The sequence below is a fragment of the Lagenorhynchus albirostris genome, chromosome 11 (assembly GCF_949774975.1).
Source record: "Lagenorhynchus albirostris chromosome 11, mLagAlb1.1, whole genome shotgun sequence".
Classification (NCBI taxonomy): Eukaryota; Metazoa; Chordata; class Mammalia; order Artiodactyla; family Delphinidae; genus Lagenorhynchus; species Lagenorhynchus albirostris.
Window position 1 is genome coordinate 43206415 of NC_083105.1, and position 20565 is coordinate 43226979.

The following is a 20565-nucleotide window of genomic DNA, read 5'->3' on the forward strand; positions in this document are numbered from 1 at the left end:
TGGCCATTGCTACATGACCAAAAGTCAAATCTGCCTTGTGGTTTGTCCAACAGAGATTTTAGCTATATTGTTTAACCACTGCAATATACTACTTTAAACAACCCAAACAAACAAAACTCCTTTTCCATTTTCTTTCTTGTTGATTAACCAATCATTCTAATAATTGGATCTTTTCCAATCAACTTTAATGTTATCATGACTAGATTGAAATTTTATTGTGAGATTACATGAATGCCAGCTGCTTATCTGCTTGCCTTGACTGCTACCAAATGCATAGCTCTTAGCTCTTTGTTGATTTATTTGCTCCATTTCTACTTAGATAGATTACCTGAATTTTGTATACTGATTGAAAATTTAGGTTAGAATCACAACCACCACCACTGTATTATTTATTTGTTCACGTACTATCTGCTGCTTTCTCACATGGAATTTCCTGGTTTTGAACTTATTCTCAAAATTACTTTGTTCTGATTATTCACCATTCAAATATCTAACTCTGGCCTCTTTCTCATGTATTCAAAACTGTATTTTGACTCTGCATAATTCCACCGGTCAGTCAGTACACTCAACTCCCATACTGTGTGGTGATGGAAGGAATTTTCTGCTATTGAGGTATAGGGAAGTCATTATGAATTATACATGCTTTAACCTAAAGTTTTTGCAACTAGAACAACCTGTTTTGTAGCCTGTTAAACATTCATTGTGTATCTGTTTTAACTATTAAAGAAAAGAATGCATTTAAAAATCAAAATGGAGTAACTTGTTCAGGCATTCAGAATGGAGCTGGGTGGCCATTGTGGATATGGTTTCAGACATGTTCCTGCATCACTGAGAACATGAATTTTCTGAACTATATCAAACTCAAAGACACGGCAAGGCATTCTTAAAACAATATTGCTAGCAGCTGCTAGCGGCAAGGCATTCTTAAAACAATATTGCTAGCAGCTGCTAGCTGCAAGCTTATGCTCTCAAGTTCACCCCTTGTAACTATGCAACCATTTCGGACCCCAACCAATCCTTGTTTAACAAGCACCCTTACTTCTTGCCAGCTCCAATCCTAATTCTTGAAAAATAGTCTACGTAATTTTGCAGGTTTTGCCTTTTATAAGCCTCCCTCATTTTGTAGTCCAGAGTTTCTTGAATCTGTGTCTTCCTGGCTAATTGTCCTCAGTTTGGTTCAAATAAAACTCTTTCCTATTCCTATTATAGTTTGTTTATTGATTATTTCCATCAACAATGGCTTGTCCTGTGGCTAGGCAAGAATTAATGGTGCCAAGTATGAGGCTCTAGCAATCATTATTCATGCTTAGCAATTATACCATGACATTTGTGTAGTGTTTAAAAGTTTGCAAATCTCTTCACTTAAAATATTTTATTTGATCCTCTCAATTACTCTTAATGAGTGGTAGGATTATAATTATCATACTACCTGGATAGGAAAATTAAATTCAGAAAAGGTAGTCAACCAAAGTTTTATCATTATTAACTAACAAAACTGGAAGCCATTTTTTAAAAAATAAATTTATTTATTTATTTATTTATTTTTGGCTGCATTTGGTCTTAGTTACTGCATGCGGGCTTTCTCTAGTTGCTGCGAGTGGGGGCTGCTCTTCATTGTGGTACGCGGTCTCCTCATTGAGGTGGCTTCTCTTGTTGCAGAGCACAGGCTGTAGGCGTGCAGGCTTCAGTAGTTGTGGCACGTGGGCTCAGTAGTTGTGGCTCATGGGCTTAGTTGCTCCGCGGCATGTGGGCTTTTTCCAGACTAGGGCTTGAACCTGTGTCTCCTGCATTGGCAGGCAGATTATTAACCACTGTGCCAACAGGGAAGTCCCTGGAAGCCAAATTTTGATGTTCTCATTTGAAGTTCAATGCTTCTTCAGTAATAATTTCACTTTCTGCTAATTCTTTTCAATTTATATACAAAAATATCATTCCATTTGGGGGACATTTATAAAAGATCCCAAATCTACATTTTTTCTACTTGGAAATCATTTTGAGAATATCTGACCAGCATGCAGTGAGCCATTAAAGAAAATGAAAGAAAAATGAATGTGTACCAAAAGAGGCCAGTCTTTTGCGGCATAAAGCCACAAAGGATAACTGACTTGCCTAAGCATGGTTAAATGTAGTCTTAAAATCTTGCACATCAAAGTAATGTAGTCTCCTAGAAATTACATGGAGACTCAGGTTGCGGCGGACTATATAGCTATGTATCAGGTGAAACTATTAAGATAATAGTCTCTAGTTTTCCATATAGTTTCTCACAACAAGCTTTATTTCCAGAGGCATTAAAGTGTAATTTTATAAGGTAAAGACACTTAGCCTCAGAAAAATAAGTTTATACATAAAATCAAGAGGTTCTCAAGTGCAACAGAAGATAAGGCTAGCCCTCCAGGAAAACTAATGTATAATATAGCACCACAGATAATATTATTATAATTGCTATTGCAGGTAACTATGGAATGAGAGTTTGGAGCTTTTTATTTTTTTGGTGGTTGTTTGTGCTTAAGGATGAATAAAGTAGACACACAAGTTACTCTTAGTTGATTCTGTTGCTTCTGAGAATTAAGAGTAATTTTTACTATATATAATTTTATATTTCATATAACTGTGCCATGTACATTATTAGACCTATGTATTTGAGGTAACATTTTGAGTTGTGTCATCCTTCACTGCTTATTTGTTAATATACTTCACTAAGATTTCACTAGGAGAAGGTCTGGAAACAAGAGAATGTAACACCCAGTGCCTGTTCTCGAAAAATAAACAAAGCAGTTTTAGAAAGATACGAAGTAGCTAAAGAAATGTTTCCAAATGTGGTTCCATTCCCAAATGACTGGTATAGGCATTAAGAATGCTACAAGAATTCAGAAAAGGGAGCAAATACTAAAGAGTAAACTAGTCTAGTAGTGAAGATTTCACTTTGTTGAGTTTGAGGGAAATACAGGCCTCAGAAGGATGTAACAGAAGCATACCCTGTATGGCAGGGCTATGTTTCAGCAAAACTGTAATGAAATACAGAAAATCTAAGAGCTATTTAGAGATATGCATGATCCAGAAGAAAAATGGAAAAAAAGTCTTTTGGGGCACATTTATAAGAAAGGATGATCTGAATGTTATTCCAACAGCTTGCATGGGAACATGCATTCTTGAAAGTAGCCTGAGAGTCAAACAACAAAATTAATAAGGCATCTATACTATGGTGCTCATTTGGCTAAGGCAAGGAGTATCATGCCTGTATCACACCTCTATTACATGAACTTTGGGAGGCAAATACATATATTATGTTTGAATAAAGTGGGTTAATGTAAGAAGAAAGGAAGTGGTTGAGCATGTGGCTAACTGGAGAGTATATTAAAATGTCTTCTAAATCAAACTTTAAATAAACTGTGCTAACCAACAAAATATATCTGTGGCCCACAAGGAGCCGAGCCTACAACCCTTTCTGCACTATACCTGTCTTGAAGGTACAGGAGGTGCTTTATGTATCTCAGTATCCTCCACCTTGGTATAATATTTGAAATATATCAGTGTGGCTTGAGTGAGTAAATGAATGAATAAATCTCACTTAAAAATCAGCCCCTCTTCTGAGCATGCCAGTGAAGCAATTCACTGCTTATGAGAGACTTTTGGTTTCTACTCATATACACAAGTCATCCCTAGGTAATATAATAGCTAGTTTTTTTACCTTGTTTAATTTACTTTTAATAACCCATGATATAGTCAGAATTGGGATTGTTCTTTCCACTTTATAGAAGGAAGAAAATGAAACTCAGAGGAGTTTTGTGAGATGGCTAAGGTTATTTAGCTAAAATGAAAATCTTAAGTAGCAAAGATGAAATTCAAAATTTTGTGTATTTATATGTGTTTGCCAATTTCTTCTGGCAATAAACCAATTACGAATTTTACTGAGACCTAACCTACATGCTTAGTGCCTTATCATATAAAAACATAATGTATATACAGCAGCAGAATTTTCAGGAATTACTAGATGTTTTACTGGAATATTTTCCACTAGCTTCTGAGACAGCGGTCTATGAAGAAAATAGAATGGCTTTTGGTTTGAGGCTGCATTGCAGTGTTGTATGTCACAGGATTTTTGAGATCTGTGAACATTTTTCTTCAACAAGGTCTATTTTACAGATGGCACAGTTAATAGAGTTACCTGCTTGCTTAGAGTGACTTGCTTAAGGCCTCTGATTCTCATCCAGTCAATACCCCATTGCCTACCGCCTTAGAGACACACTGATCTAAGAGGGTAGTCCGGAAGTCTCAAGAATGCTGAAATCTGCTAAGATTGGAGGTGAGATCATTTTAGGGTAAAGCAACCTCCTTTGTGTCCCATTTATTTCAAGGAGCATTTTAGAGACTTATGCACTATCCATTTGCAGAAATGCATCGCCCTTCTCCTTCAAATTTACAATCTATGTCCTCAAAGAATTCACATCAATATGATGACCAAGTGACTCATCTCCCTATGTCTTACTCACTTGTAACTGTCACTTTGAGAAACACTTACCTCATTCCACCTTCCTAATATATCCTGGATCCCCTGTGGTACAAATACTGCTAAAAATTCTTTAAAATACCTTTAAATAGAACAGTAGAAACGGAAAAGCCAGTCTATTAGACTTTCCAAATACCAGGTTGCTTTAATCTACCTAAAAAAATAACAATTTATAACAAGTGAGCAAAGTGAACACAGCTCTAGAAGCTAGAGGAATTTTTAAAAAAATCACTTGTGTGTTTTCTATTATGATTTTTGTGAAAAAGTTCTCTTAAAAGTTACCCCATTTTCAAAATTCATCAACTACAGCTGAAGTTTTAAGGTAGTCTTGGTTTAATTGTCTCAGAAGTTGGGGAGGGAGGAAGAGTCAGAGCAGAGCCAAACTCAATGGAGAATGGCAAAAACATTGGCTTTGCTGTATGTACTTGATCAATGGACAGCAAAGAAATGATAAAAATGACAACAGCATTCATATGAAAATATTAATGGAAATATTTCAATGAAGATAGATTGCACATTTTATTATAAGTAAAATCATTTAAAAACACTATCTGATTTTTTTTAATTCCTATTTTTCTCTTTTTTTTCTTGTTCTTTTTTAAAAAAATTTTTCACGTGGAGGGAGATGCAAGAGGGAGGAGGTATGGGGATATATGTATATGTATAGCTGATTCACTTTGTTATACAGCAGAAACTAACACACCATTGTAAAGCAATATTCCAATAAAGATGTTAAAAAATAAAATATGTAAAATTTAAAAATTAGAAAAATGAAAACACTATTTGAGAAATTTATAAAGGTCTTGGATAAATGACATTTATTTTGTTAAGTGTGTTTGGAACAATTTGTTTTAATTCAGCATAAGAGAATCCATATAACAATTATTCTAAAAATATTCTTTGATAATTTTTCTTATGGATCATGAATATCATATATAAGTACTGCCAAGAAAATCATTACCTTTTTACATTAAGAGCAGTTTTTTAAAAAAACTGAATAGGAAAGTAAGAACAAACACAGTAAACAACTTTATCACCTAGCAGGTGTTATCTAACTTCTCAGGGCCAAAACATCTACATTTTTCTCCTACATATTCATTTTAATACTCATAGTGCAATAGGCTGTCCAGTATCTATACTGCACCATCATGGTTTTAATCTCCTTTTCTTTGGGACCACTTTTCAGCTTGTAACATCAGAGAGTCTGTTTTTAAAGATCAGTATAAGACAACCAAGATATTGAGAACTGGAGACGAGTTAAGCAGCATCACTTGAAATGTGCCATCAGAAACCTTAAACTGTCTTCCTTTCTGTAGACAGGAAAATGTTTTGAAGCCAATCAAGGAGCTGTGGCATTATGTACATTGATTGTAGCTGGGGAAGATGCCAGATTGAACATCTGCCTCTGACAGAAATTGAAAAGGGCAGTTGGTAAATGAAATGATATCAATAAATCTCAATGATAAGATGATGATAGGGGATGTCTGTGAGGAACTCCAGGAAAGGTGGAAATGGACTCATAAGTAGAAATTTAAGGTGTTAAATTATAAAATTAGGTATCTACATTATTTATTGAATCTCAGTGCCTTTAGGAAGACGATAATACCAGTGCTGGAATTTTTAGCAGTGGGGAGAAAACACTGGAGTAATAAGATTAAATAGTAGGATTAAAGGAAAGCTGGCAACCAGTGGAAAGATTGGATTTGTTGTTAGTAACCTTGGGCTAGCATTCTGATTCAGTCAGTTACTGAGAGCCTTGTGGTCTTGGTGACCCACGCTATTTCTCTTCTCTGCCATTCTAACCCCTCACCATAACTTATCTCCAGTGTTTAAGGCTTGAGAGTCACATTTTGATCAACAGACAGCAAGTACTAATAGCTAGAACAAGCAGGCATTAAATGTCTCAAAATACAAAGAAATTCATATTCTTAAATATTAAAATTAAGAAACTTTTATTGAATGTTTACTGGAAAACAGGTCTCTTTCTATAAGCATATTAAAAAAAAAAAAAGCAAAACTCCATTCTCAAGTGGCACAAAGTCCAGGAGGGGAAAGAGACAATCAAAGAGGCAATGGCCAAACATTGAACAACTATTAGAAAAATGTGCTCCATGTTCAAGTGCACAGAGATGGAAGCCAGTTAAAGAGATAACTCAGCAGAAGATGTTACCTGAGTTGAATCTTAGAGGACAGGTAGGCACTGGTCAGATGGAGAAGATGGAAAGGTTATTCCAGAAAAAGGGAACAATATTTACAAAGAAACAAAGAAAAAATGGTGTTCCATCTTAGATATAGCAAACAGTTCAGTAGGGCTGGAATGGAGCATTTGATATTATGCTTAAAAAATAAGTATAGAGGTCAATCATGATAGATTCAATATATTTTTATTGTGGATCGTGATTTTTTTCTATAAAGCAGGTAACATATGTTAACTGAAGAGGCTTTGTGAATTGCAGCTGCTCTTCATTTCACCTCAGTCCAGAGGTGCACTGATAAATGTTTAACAACTGGTCTCCAAGGTTGGCTAAAGAACCTGACCGTTCAAGCTACCAGCAAGGTGCCATTGAACTTGAAATTTGGAAGAGATGTGCATACTCTTTCTCTTGAGCCAGAACTAGCCAGCTCCAGCATACCACTGCCTCAGTCTTACCTTCGTATACCAGAAAGGAGTCCTGACCTGACAGTCATTTGATTATTTAGGAGTGATGAGGACTGTGGTAGACTGGAGAATATTTTATTATCTAAAGTGGCTACTACAAAGCACAAACTGTAATCACCCAGTGTTGCCACAACTTCCAATTTTTCAAGAAATGTAGACTTACACATTTTGTTTGTGAAGTATCCCAAAACCAAATCGTAACTGTTGATAAACCATAGTTTTAAAATACTATGAAGGCTAATAGTGAATAGACCTAAGAAAACATGTCTGTCAGATACACCCAGTCTGAAGGCCTTGAGTTGGTATAAGCAATGCAAGCTTCTCCAGGTTTTAAGCTAAGTGAGTGACACAGTTCCATTGGGTGAAATTAGCTCCCAGAAGCATCCAGAGTGGCCATCTTTGTTTCATGTGGCTTTTCCCCATACCTGACCTGCTTCCAGACAAGCAGGTTTTCTGGCTCCATGTTTTCCATATGCCTTTCTTTTCACCTCTTCCTTTAAAGAGCTGACTCAGCTTTACGTTTTCAGCACTGAGTGTAGCAGAGAGGGGTGCAAAGGCTTGACTGAATAAGGCAAATAGAGAATATTGCTTGCTCTACGTTCCTCGTAGGCAAGCCCTGTAGTCCACAGCTAGTCATAAACCAGATCATGAAGCTGAATTAAATCAAGAATTAACTGTACCTGAGCTAGAAAATAAATTCTGTGCTACAGTGGTTTAGGATCCTTTCTTCAGGTCTGTCTCTGAGACCTTTCCTTATTAGTGATAAGCAGTGATAAGCTAGGCAACGATTCCAAGCCTAGACCCCTACTGCTTCCTACATCCGAACTAGAGAAACAAATTACATTCCAATTTAAAAGCCAAGATTTTATCTTCTTCACCACGGTAGTTAAGCATGTTAGCTAAAACGAATGTAACTTTTGTTTTATTTAATCTTTCTGTCTTGGGAATAGCATTCATTCATTCAAGTATGCATGCATTGATGCAACAAATATGCGTTTATTAAGTACCTATTCTAAATCAGGCTCTAGAACATAAAGATATTTAAAAATATACCCCTACCTGAAGAACGCTCACAATATAGTGGGGGAAATGCTGAGAAAACACACATACACACACATACATGCACACAGTATAACAAATGAATGGAAGAGATAAAAGCAGGTGCATTTATATTATGTTTGCTCTCAATTTCTACGCTTATTTTAGGGTCTTTTCTAACTGCTCCAATGATAATAAATAAGATAAAGGTATGCAAATATTCTTTATCTAAAAATAACCCATATTCTCTGCCAACCTCTTCACTATCCTGATCTCTGTGATATTTCAAAGTCTGTGTCCTTTCTTTTAAGAAGCTAAAAATTGGTGTGGGACTTAGAACTCTAAGAAAACCCCTTCTTCCTTTCCCTGCCCTGACTGAGTTAAGGTAGGGCTTTTTTTAATGCCAGTGATGTCAGGTTCAAGGGGACATTATTTCCTGAGTCCAAACCTAGGGCACGCACATCAACAACAGAAAATTTTAATTTGGCACTGACTCAGAAAATCCAGGATTATGTGACTGTTCTATGTCTCAAAGCTGAGATTATATGTATCAAATAACTCAAAAGATAGAGCAATATTTCTTTATTCAAAGACTGAATTCTCCCAAAGGATCTGAATCATCCTTGGAATCTTTGGCAACAGGCTCTGTTTCATGTAACTGGAGATGGTGACACCTTGGTTGTTTACTGTTCCCTGGCTAGATCTCAGGAACCTGGGCTGTTCCTTCTTGGGTTGCTTTCTTTTTTTTTTTTTTTCCTGTAGTACGCGGGCCTCTCACTGTTGTGGCCTCTCTCTCCGCGGAGCGCAGACTCAGCGGCCATGGCTCACGGCCCCAGCCGCCCCGCGGCATATGGGATCGTCCCGGACCGGGTCACGAACCTGTGTCCCCTGCATCGGCAGGTGGACTGCCAACCACTGCGCCACCAGGGAAGCCCCTAAGTTGCTTTCTTTAATCACCTTTCCTTTCCATTAACTTCAAGAAAGCTGTTTTCTTTATACTATTCTCTTATTCATAGAGAGAAGCAGACAAGACTCAACACATAGCTCAGTCCTGACATTTCCAATCCAGGAATAGAAAACCAGAATGCCAACTGGGAGTCTATCCCAGTAATTTTATTTCACATGACCTGGAATATTGATTTTTAAAAAGAGAAATCGCAGGAAGTTTTATATGTATCCTGGATAATACATATAACATAATTTCTTCATTCAACCCTGACACTTACTGTACCACTTGTTGCCCTTCACATCTAATTGAAGCATTAAAAAATACGGAAGAATTTTGAAGTTCCAGAACCAAGCACCATAGATCACCACATTTATCCTGGTCTCTCCCACGTTGTTTTTACACATATGAGCTAGAGCTAGCTAGTTACAAGATATTGAATCAAAAATTTACCTTTGTATTTTTATTTTATTTCAGCCTCTCCTGCGGTCATCACTTTTCTTGATCTGCCCCTTAACTTCAGTGATGAATGTCTTCACTCACTTATCTTGAGTCTGTTATTTCTTTTCTTTTCTTTTTAGGACAGAATTCTTCTAAGACCTTTTTAATATTCTTAAAAAAAAAATTTAATCCCATAATCATTGACAATATTCATCTTCTTTTAAGTTTTATTTTTATTTGTTTGTTTGTTTATTTATTTATTTAATTTTGGCTGCGTTGGGTCTTCGTCGCTGCCCTCGTGCTTTCTCCAGTTGTGGCCAGCGGAGGCTACTCTTCGTTGTGGTACACGGGCTTCTCATTGTGGTGGCTTCTCTTGTTGCAGAGAACGGGCTCTAGGCGCGTGGTCTTCAGTAGGTGTGGCGTGCAGGCTTCAGTAGCTGTGGCTCGCAGGCTCTAGAGCGTAGGCTCAGTACTTGTGGTGCATGGGCTTAGTTGCTCTGCAGCCTGTGGGATCTTCCTGGACCAGGGCTCAAATCCGTGTCCCCTGCATTGGCAGGCGGATTCTTAACCACTGCATCACCAGGGAAGTCCCAGTATTCATCTCTTGCCTATTTATCATATTCAAGGAGCTGGTAGCTTTGACAACTCATTTTTCATGAAATCTTGAGCGTACGTATTAGAGCTGGGGCTAGGGACATTTTTGAACAGGTAAGAGAACTAACCTGGTTTAACATAAGACCTCCGTCGGCTCTAGTGGCAAGGAATTTATGATACCAGACAGAATGTGTCAGTTCTTAAGACCACATGAATGAACGTAAAGAGGTTCCTGCCTTTCCTCTGCCCTCTGCAGCACAAACCTTTTCGATGGGTTGAACAGCTTTGCTTCTGAATTGCTCTGTTGCTTCAGCAATTAAATTTTGTAATAAGAATTCCCAAGATGACTATGCCATAAATGAGAACAAAAATTAAGGTTATAGAGATAGTTAGACCAGAGTCTGAATTACTGTTTTCATAGAACCTATAAAACTTTACTGTGCAGTGCTACAGTGAAACATCAAAAGGAACATTTAACCCATACGTTAAGCTTTCCAGTTCCTTCTGGGCTACATGTTGTTCAGTGAAATGAAGTACAATGCACAAGTGCTAGATCTGTGAATGTAGTGGTAAACAAAGTCACTGATCTCATGGAGGTTAAACATTGTGACGTGATGCAAACTATATCAATTAGCATTATGATTCATAATTCACCACTGCATCTAAATCTCTTATCTACTTACCTGATTGAGATATGTTTCCACAAATATTTGTCAACTGAGTCTTTTGTGTGATGCTCAGGAATAGTTTTCTCAGTTATTTTGAAAGGTGTTCTGCTGAATTATTTTAGCTAATATACTTGTTTGTTTTTTTAATTGATTTGCAGCCAACAATATTAATTAACCAGGCTGCCGTGAAATAAGCATTTTTAGTAGAGAAATTGTTCATTTGATTACTACTATTATTCAGTCCCTATAATTTTGCCTTTGCTATTAGCTGCTTGAAGTTATCTTCCACAGATTATTACCTCAATAATTGCTTCCTATTATTGAAGATCGTCATTGTTTTAAATTTTAATTTTTGTTATTATGAACCACTTTGGAATGTATGTTGAAGAGAGAGCCTTAGTAAACACATTTTTTAAATGGTTCAATATCCTAAAATTTCATATTGGAGAAACTCTGTTAATGTCCTTCAGGGAGAGATTTACATATGTATTTTTATGAGATGTATACATCTTTTAGATATTAACTTCATATGCCTAAGCACTTAACACATTTCTACAGAGCATTGGTGGTGGTCATCACAGTGCACGTCTGTGACTTAATGTGACCAAAATGGAGGTTAATAACACCTGCGCATTTTACTTTTTGAAGTATGTTAGTAAATCGTGCAACTATTTTTATTGGCAGTGATATGTATCTATCAATGTAGGTAATCTCCAGCATTTTTATATTGTTCTGTAGCAAGATTCAGAGGTATTTGTAAATAGATTTATTCTACATTTGTATATATATGTATGTTTTTGTAAATATATGTATACACACATAAATAGACATAGATTATATACACAAATAATACTTGTGAATATTTTAACAACTTATGCGATACTTGCTCCAAACCATTTGTTTAAAAGAACAGGTGGAGACCATGGCTTTATTTATCTAAAAATTTACTGTCATTGAGCAAGAAATAATATTCTTTGAGGCTTCATAGCACAAAAGTGTTCCTGACATTTTTGTAGTAACTAAGGCTTTAACTAATGTGTGTATTTTATTAACAAAATAAAAGTCCTCTCATCATCATCATGCTAATTCCAAGGATGTAGATCTAATTATATACATATGCAACATCTGTTGAAGAAAGTTGATCTACTTGAAAGAAATATATTTTCTCGTTCAGGCATTCATAAGATGGCTTTTGGAGTTGCCAGCAGCAATTCAGGGCATTGTTTATTCATGGTACTTACTCTAAACTCTAAGAAATCTAAATCAATAGAAATTTTATCTCTACAATTGTCAGTTTTAGTAGTAGCTTGGCTTTTTTTTTTTTTTTCCCTAGAAGATGGCTGTCTTGTACTGAGCTGAAAGTTACTTTGATTTATCCTTTTGTACTCCCTTGGGTATTCTATATGAAATGTTCTAAACGAAAATGCTCGGCATTTCTGCTTGAAATATGTGTTAGCATCTTCCTCCACTTCTGCCATTTTCCTCCCTCTCTCCCTCCTCCTTTCTTTTCTTTCTTTTTCCTCTCTCCCTTCCCCCTTCTTTCCTTTCCTCCACCCCCTTCCTTCCTTCTTTTTATCTTTGAAATACTTAGTACATTAGCAACTTACCTGAACTGAAACTGTTGTTTGTATTTATTTTTGCCAGTTAATTATATAGAATATTTAGTGAAATAAAACTATGCTTCATAGTCATAGAATCACAGGTTATCCTTCTGGCTTTGCCTTCGTATTTATGTGATATTGGACAAGTTACACAGGTTTTATTTCATCATGTGTAAAACAGGAATATTAATTCCCACTTCTTTGGGTTGTGGTAGAGATAAGTATTTCTCAAATGATTAGTTCCCTGAAGATGCATTGTAGGTACTCAGTAAATGTTAATTCCCTTTTCATCTTGCATGAGATAGATGATACCACAGTAAGAAAGGTACATTCTCTGCTTGTGCCTGACCAATGAAGATGAGCTGAGCACAAAAGTAATATAAACACAGACCATGTGTATAAGAGTTTCTTACAATGTATCATGAGGTTCAAAAAAGAGGCTATTATTTTTGTCAAGGAGAATTAAGAAAGGCTCCATGGAGGAAGTCACTTTTGAAACAGACCTCAAATAATAGATAGGTTTGGGCTAAGAGGAGACATTTAAAGGTTGTTGAGCTAGTGAAATTTTCATTCTAGGTAGTGAGAATATCAAGACGTGCTGAGAAAGTATAACCAATAAAAACAATACGGAAGGCATGAACTCTCTGTAACGTGTTGGGAAATGGCGAGGAATAACTCTAGAAAATTAGTTTGAGGCCATGTTGTGAAAAGACTTGAGTTTTGGTTTTCAAAATTTGCAAATTAATTCCTGTCTTAATTTTTCTTTTTACTTTTCCTCCACTTAAAATAGCCTGACCAAGTCCATGAAGTCAGATTTTGCTTGGTTGTTTCTGATATTGAAACTTGCATATTTTAAACTAAACACTCTCTTTCCAGTTTCCACTTAATGATAAACTTTTGTGGTGAATGTGTAAAATAGCAGATGTTTTATTATCTTTTAAATAAATTATAAAACAAGTAACGAAAGTCTTATTTTTAATTTACCATTTTTGGAATTCTAAATTTTTTTGGTGTAGATCTGATCTTTTATCTGGGATTATTTTCCTTCAGCCAGAAGACTTCCTTTTAGCACACCTTGTAGTGCAAGGCTGTTGGCGATTAATTCCCTCATCTTTCGTTTTTTCTGAAAATGTCTCTGTATCACCTTTATTTCTTAAAAGTATTTTTGCTGGATATTAAATTTTAATTTAATGTTGTTTTCATTCAGCATTATAAATCTATTCCATTTTCTTCTGGTTTGCATTATATCTAAAAAGAAGTCGATAGAAATCTAATCCTCTGAATGTAAACTTATTATTTCTTCAAATATTTTCACCATCGAATCTCCTTCCTCTCCTTCTGTGATTCGAACCACAGAATTTTAGACTGCTTGATATTTTTCTACATGCCACTTAGGCTTTTTTTACTTTTTCAACCTTTTTTTTCTTTATGTTTACCTTTGGAGAGTCTTTTATTGTTTTCTACAGCGTCTAATCTGATATTAAACCCATCCAGTAAATTTTTTTTCAGGTATTTTTCCATCTCTAAAAGTTCCATTTGGTTTTATAAATATATTTTGTTTCTCATTATATTCATATTTTTCTTTAAGTTCTTAAACATAACTATGATAGTTTTTTAAAACTATCTGTTAATTCTACCATTATTGTCACGTCTGTGTCTATTTCTAATGATTGGTCATTCTCCTGGTTATTGCTCACATTTTCCTGCTTTTTGCCTTGTCTAATAAGGTTCTATTGTATGCTGAGTATTGTAAATATTAAATTGTCTGATGTCTGGATTTGGTTGTTCTTCTTTAAAGATTTTGGGCATTTTGTTTTGTTTTACAATAATTTAAGTTAATCTTGGGTCAACTTGCTTTTTTGAAGATTTTAACATTTGTTAGGATGCATTTAGAATAGCTGTAACCCCTAACACCATCTTAGCCCTTTTACTAAAGTATGACCTTCTTGGGTCTCTAATGAATGCTTGGTTACTCACTAAAGTTCCTCTACTCGGTTTGGAATTTGAGTATCTCTCTGTCCTGTGAGAGCCTTGGGAATGGCTAAGTTTACAGCTCCATGGTATTCTTTGATGAGCCTTATGGAGCTTAAACCTGGTCATGCACAGCTTAGTGTTCATCCAAAGACTCAAGGCAACCTCTGTTCATATTTCTGAAGCTCTTCTCAGCCTTCCCAAACTAGATTCTCTATCTCCTAAATTCGGTGATACAACTATGCTCTGCTTGGATTCCCTTTGCCTTCACGTGGTCTGGAATGTGGTTGTAGGCAGAAAGACAGGGTGACCATAGCGATCATCTCATTTGTTTCTCTTAGCTCAAGGATTAGAGTTCTGAGTTGCATTTTGTCCAGTGTCTGAAAAAAGTTGTTTCATATATCTTGTCCAGTTCCTAGCTCCTATTATTGGATAATTGACACAGTTTCTTGGAGGAATTGTTTTTTCATTCCTGTGTGGATAACTTCATTTTTATTTTTGCAAGAATATTTGGAAGGTGGGCTCGAGTTCAAAGGCATTGCTGTAGGCTTCAGCACAGCTATAAGGGCACAGATTTCCCAGCATGCTGAGAATTGCAAGATCCTAGTTTTATTTTTCTTATTTAAAAAAATTTCTTCATATCATTTTCTATCTATGTCTTTATTTATCTATCTTCACCAAAAAGATAAAGCTTTATGGAAGTATTCCTCTTGGGAAGGTTCTTCATTTTGAAATAAATCAGACCTCTGTTCATACTATTGTTTTGGAAGAAAATGTTTCAGAATCTAGATGTAATATGCTCTCCTCAACACTATTATGAGAAAACTTTTGTACCCGTATACTGGGTTCATAGGACTGGACAATTAGAATTATTGCCATTATTTCATATTTGTCCATATAATTACACAGTAAATGATTCTACCTTAAGCACCATATTTTAAAAATTGTTTATATTGACTGAAACATGCTTTTTTACTAAGGAATTTTGGAATTGAATAATTACAAAAGCTTCAAGTTTGCCCATAGAAGCTATTCTGCAGCGCTAGGCCAGGAAAAGAGAAATTCATCTTCTTAGTAGTCTGAAGGGAATCATGTACTGGCAAGTATTTCCTAGAAAGAATATGAAAGTTGTGAAAGTCAATAAGAATGTATAATAAGTCCATGATAATTAATTACCCAAAAGTGAAAATTTTGGTAATTTAAAAAATAGATAATCAAAATTCTTTGGGACTTTTTGGATTTATTGTATTTTTTTATACTATTCACAAATTATAAATAACTAAATGGTGCTATAAGAGTTTATATAAATTTTATATAATAGTGAAAGTTTAATCTACTGTTGAAACACACGGGCTCATGTGTCACACTGTCTGAGGTGAAAAAATCTTTCATTGATTTATTACAGATTTCTTTCTAGTTTGAATATTAGATTTATACTGGAACCTTTATTGCCATTATAATGAAGTGTCTCTTAATAATACTGAACAATTATTCTAAATTAGTGAATGAAGAGATACATTACTTCTAAGTAATGATGGCATTTTCCTTTCTGCCCTCTTAGAAGGTAGAATACAGATAATGCAGAACATTTCCATTTAGAATATAAAGATTACCAAATCAATATTCAAAATGAAGCAAAGAGTGACATTAGCATCGCATTTCTTTGGGGTGAAATTTTGTCAAATAAAAACTGTGCCAGGACTTTAGAATTAGGGCTGGTTAAACTTTAAAGAAAAGCATTACATAATATTACATGGTTTTCTATTAATAGTGACAGTTTTAGGTTTGTTAAAAAGAGAAATAAAGCAGATTAATTAAAAATCTAAGACTGTTATTGGATGCTTTGACAGTGTTTTGGAGGAATTGCTTTTTCCTTTCCTGTGTTAGGTAACTATCATTTTTATTTTTGCAAGAATATTTGGAAGGTGGGCTTGAGTTAGCCTACAGTTAGCATTGCTGTAGGCTTCAGCACAGCTCTAATTTATAAGGCACTTGCCAAGCTTCATGTCTATGGCCTCGATCTGTCATAAAATAAGTGCATGACAAAATCTGACTACTTCTGACATGTCCAGCGTACATTTTAAGCAAACAACCTTACTCAGTTTTCTCTGAATAGGGACCAAACAATCCTTAAATAATATAACAGGACATTTGCATTGTAAAGGGCAGGACTGGGCAGAAAGACCTGGCTCCTGATCCAGGTATATTTGAGATTTGTCTTGGAAGATTCTCTATACAAAAGTTCCTTGCTTAAGACCTTTCATAAATACATACTTCATTGCCCTCTATATGCCATACCCAGTGTGAAATTCAGCCTAGAATTCTGCACTACTTAGCAAATATTATTGTAGTATGAAGTTCCTGAAATACTAAAAATAAGAACTTTTGATCTTAGAGCAAAAAAAGATGATTAATATTTTATGAATTTACACATACTCAGTCTTAGTTACTTTACATACACTTTTAGAAAATGCATTCTGCCTCTTTCTACTAGACAGTAAGCCTCTTGAGGAAAAGGATCTTATTTGTTTTATAATTCTAGCACCCAGCGGTGCCTGGCAAATGCTTCAATGTTCGTTTGTTTTTTTTTTCGGTACGCGGGCCTCTCACTGTTGTGGCCTCTCCCGTTGCGGAGCACAGGCTCCGGACGCGCAGGCTCAGCGGCCATGGCCCACGAGCCCAGCCGCTCCGCGGCATATGGGACCCTCCCGGGCCAAGGCACGAACCCGCGTCCCCTGCATCGGCAGGCAGACTCCCAACCACTGCGCCACCAGGGAAGCCCTGAGATAATTTTATTTTTATGCTTTATGTGAAGGTTTTATAATAACTTCTATTTAGAACCTAATCAAAGTCAATTATAACCCATTCTTACAAACTCATTCTTTTACACTTATTGAATCTCCTTCTCCACTTCTCATTCATCCCAAGCCCTCTTAAAGTGCCTCAGACACTTGAGTTCCTAGGGAACTGTGTTCCCTTCATTTTTCAGTCTCATTGCAGAACAGACCGCTGCTTCTTGCTATAAATAAAATATGCTGGTTCCCAGAATACATGACCCCTTCAGCCATATCAAGTTGAAGATCCATGCTCCACTAACAGCTATGTACTATAGAAATGCCAGGTAAGGTGGTATTCTCCCAGCTCACATTTTATATTTCCAGTTGATCACTCATCCATCTTCACCATCATATAATGAACCCTTATGCTAATTACCTATGGCACATTCTATTGGTTAACATCTTTGATTATCTTCTATTGTTATCACATCACGTACACCTGCCTCTCATCCTTTCTCCCTTCTGAGTCCTGATATCCTCTCTCACTTCAATGTCACTTTGTATGTCCCATCAAAGTTCTTTGACCTCCTCAGATACAATGAATTCTACCTCGACTTCACTTCAAGTAACCACACCATGGACACACTGTAAATATATGACCTCCAAAAGCATTGAGATCAATCTTGTATCTTTAACTTTATGAATTTATTTTGTCCACCAGATCTGCTAGTTCATCAAGGTTTCTAATCATTTTACTCCATCTTCTAACAATTTATCAGCCCCTTTCTTATCACTTCCCTACTCAAAATTGTCCAATAGGTTCCTATTATATTTAAAATAAAAATCCAGCTTCTTACGTTGACCTACAAGATCCAGCATGATCTGTTCACTGCCTAACTTTGTGATTTCGTTCCCCTCTGTTCACTACCTTGTTCTTCATACTCTAGACTCATTGGTTGTGTTTCTAACCCTCCAGGATAGAAAATTCACTCCTATCTCAGAACCTTTTGTAATTTTTTTTCACCAAGCTGGATGATACTCCGGTTAGATTTTAACATGACTATAATCATTCGTCTCAACTTAAATGCTGCCTCATCAGACTCCTCTAAATAAAGCAGGTTTCCCCTTCCACACCTCACTGTATCTGCTTGTCCTCTACCATATTACTCTGTAGAATTAATATCTGAAATATATATTAACTCACTGTGTTTTATATCATTCTCTTACCGCCTCAGAACAAAGACCTTTTCTGTCTTATACATTGCTATATATTCAGTGCTTTGAAGACCCTCAGTAAATATTTGTTGATCAGTTGACAGACATATACACCACAAGTTAGACTCCTAGAGGAATAGCAATCTTGTATTTTCCAGGACCCTCTGATGTATTTGGCACAAGTGGATGATGACAAACATTGGTTGGAAGAATAAATCTTCAGACAAAGGAATGCAAATGGAAAGTAAACATATAAAATTTAAACTCAATTCAATATGGATATAAAAACCATTCAATTACCATTATTGTATGTTAAAATGGCAAAATTAAAACACAAATATCCTGTACTGATCCAAAGTTGCATAGAAAGGCCTCAAAATATCAGTCTGATGTATTCTACTTCTAGGAATTATCTTTGGCATTCAAGATTTGTGTACAAATATTCATCATAACATTACTTGGTTTAGTAAGTAATTGGAAATGACCTTTATGTCAACAGCAGGAAATTGGTTGAAATATTTCTAATATGGAATAAGAGTCATTTCAAATGACAGAAGGATATACATCAAGATGTTTTCTCTTGTCCAGAGGTGAGAGAAAGATTATCCTTTATCCTGTTAAATATATTCTATTCAACAGGATCTTATTTTTAGTTCAAATAAAAATTCTACCTCTTTATACTGTGAAAGCTTTTCCTAAGTTCCTGGGAGCCTGTGGTTCTGTGTTAGGAGACATTGAAAGAGATATTATAGACTCATAACACAGAATCTAGGATAAGGGAGTTTTAAAGAATTTTTTTTTTGACATCACGAAACATTTAAATTCTAACAGCCAAATCAACCTCAAAAAATATACCTATCATGGAATTTTGATAAAGCAGCAATGTTATACTCAGTATACGCTATTCTAGGATAAAGATGAGTATGTAGCATAAAGATCGGAGAAGATAGCAGAACTAAATTAAGATCTATTGTCCTCACAGAAAATAACCAGCAATTCCACTGATTACCGGTCCACAGCACCCTATGCAGCTGTGTTTTTCTTCCTCCATGTTTTCTAATTGTGAGAGTCTAGTTTCTAAAGAGGTTTCTGCAGACTTAGTCAAGCATTTACTTCTAAAAAGGGAGTCTTAGCTTATGGCAGAGAAACCCTTGAGGCCTTGGTGTGCAAGTATCTGAAGAAAACACCTTTCCTCCCAACTAAACCCTCAGGGATTTGGCAGAATATACTACTCAAACTATGGATCTAAGGATCCATTATTTTGTATAAGAAATATGTTTAACTGCTCACCTTAAGTGAACTAAGGTAAACTAAGGCCTGTGGGCCAAATCCATCTGGTTCACCACTTGCTTTTGTAAATAAGGTTTTATTATAATATTGCTACACCTATGCATCTATGTATTTTCTTCAGTTAGCTATGGCTGAATTCAGTAGTTGCAACAGAGACAGATGGCCCACAGAGCCTAAAATATTTACCATCTGGCCCCGTAAAGAAAAAAGTTCATATACCTCTAACCTAGAGCATTCTTTTCATCTATACTTCATATTAACTTAAAAAAAGTATTGCTTAATATTTTTTCCATGGTGTATTATTGTCGTTAATACCTTGACACCATAATAAATTTTTATTAGAAAATTCCTCTCTTTTGTAAGTAAAAAAGAGAACAGTGAATTAAGTCTTCATAGCTCCTAACTGCAGTTTTTTAATATTTGCATTAATATTCTAATATTCTGTTGAATATGGTAATCCATATTAGACATATTATCAATGAATCCCTTACTGACATGGAATTCTGGAATTATAATTAAAGTCATGTCCTATTTGGAAACTGGATATAGCTATCTTATATGTGTGTCATATAAAACTAGAAACCTATTAGGCTATGTTCAATAAAATAAATACAAATATTTGAAACCCCAGGTTTTTCAATAAGGATCCGTGTGAAATGTATTCATTAATTCAATTTGTGAGTAGGTCATTTAATTATTGTACTTAAGAAGAGTTTTTATTCATATTTAGACATTTTTAATCACATCATGATTTTTTTCTTAGACTAGTTGTTTCTGAAAGGAGTCTACATTAAGCACTGACTAAAATTTTCCCTCTACATTTTATCCAGATTTATTTTCATAACATTGAAAATGTTT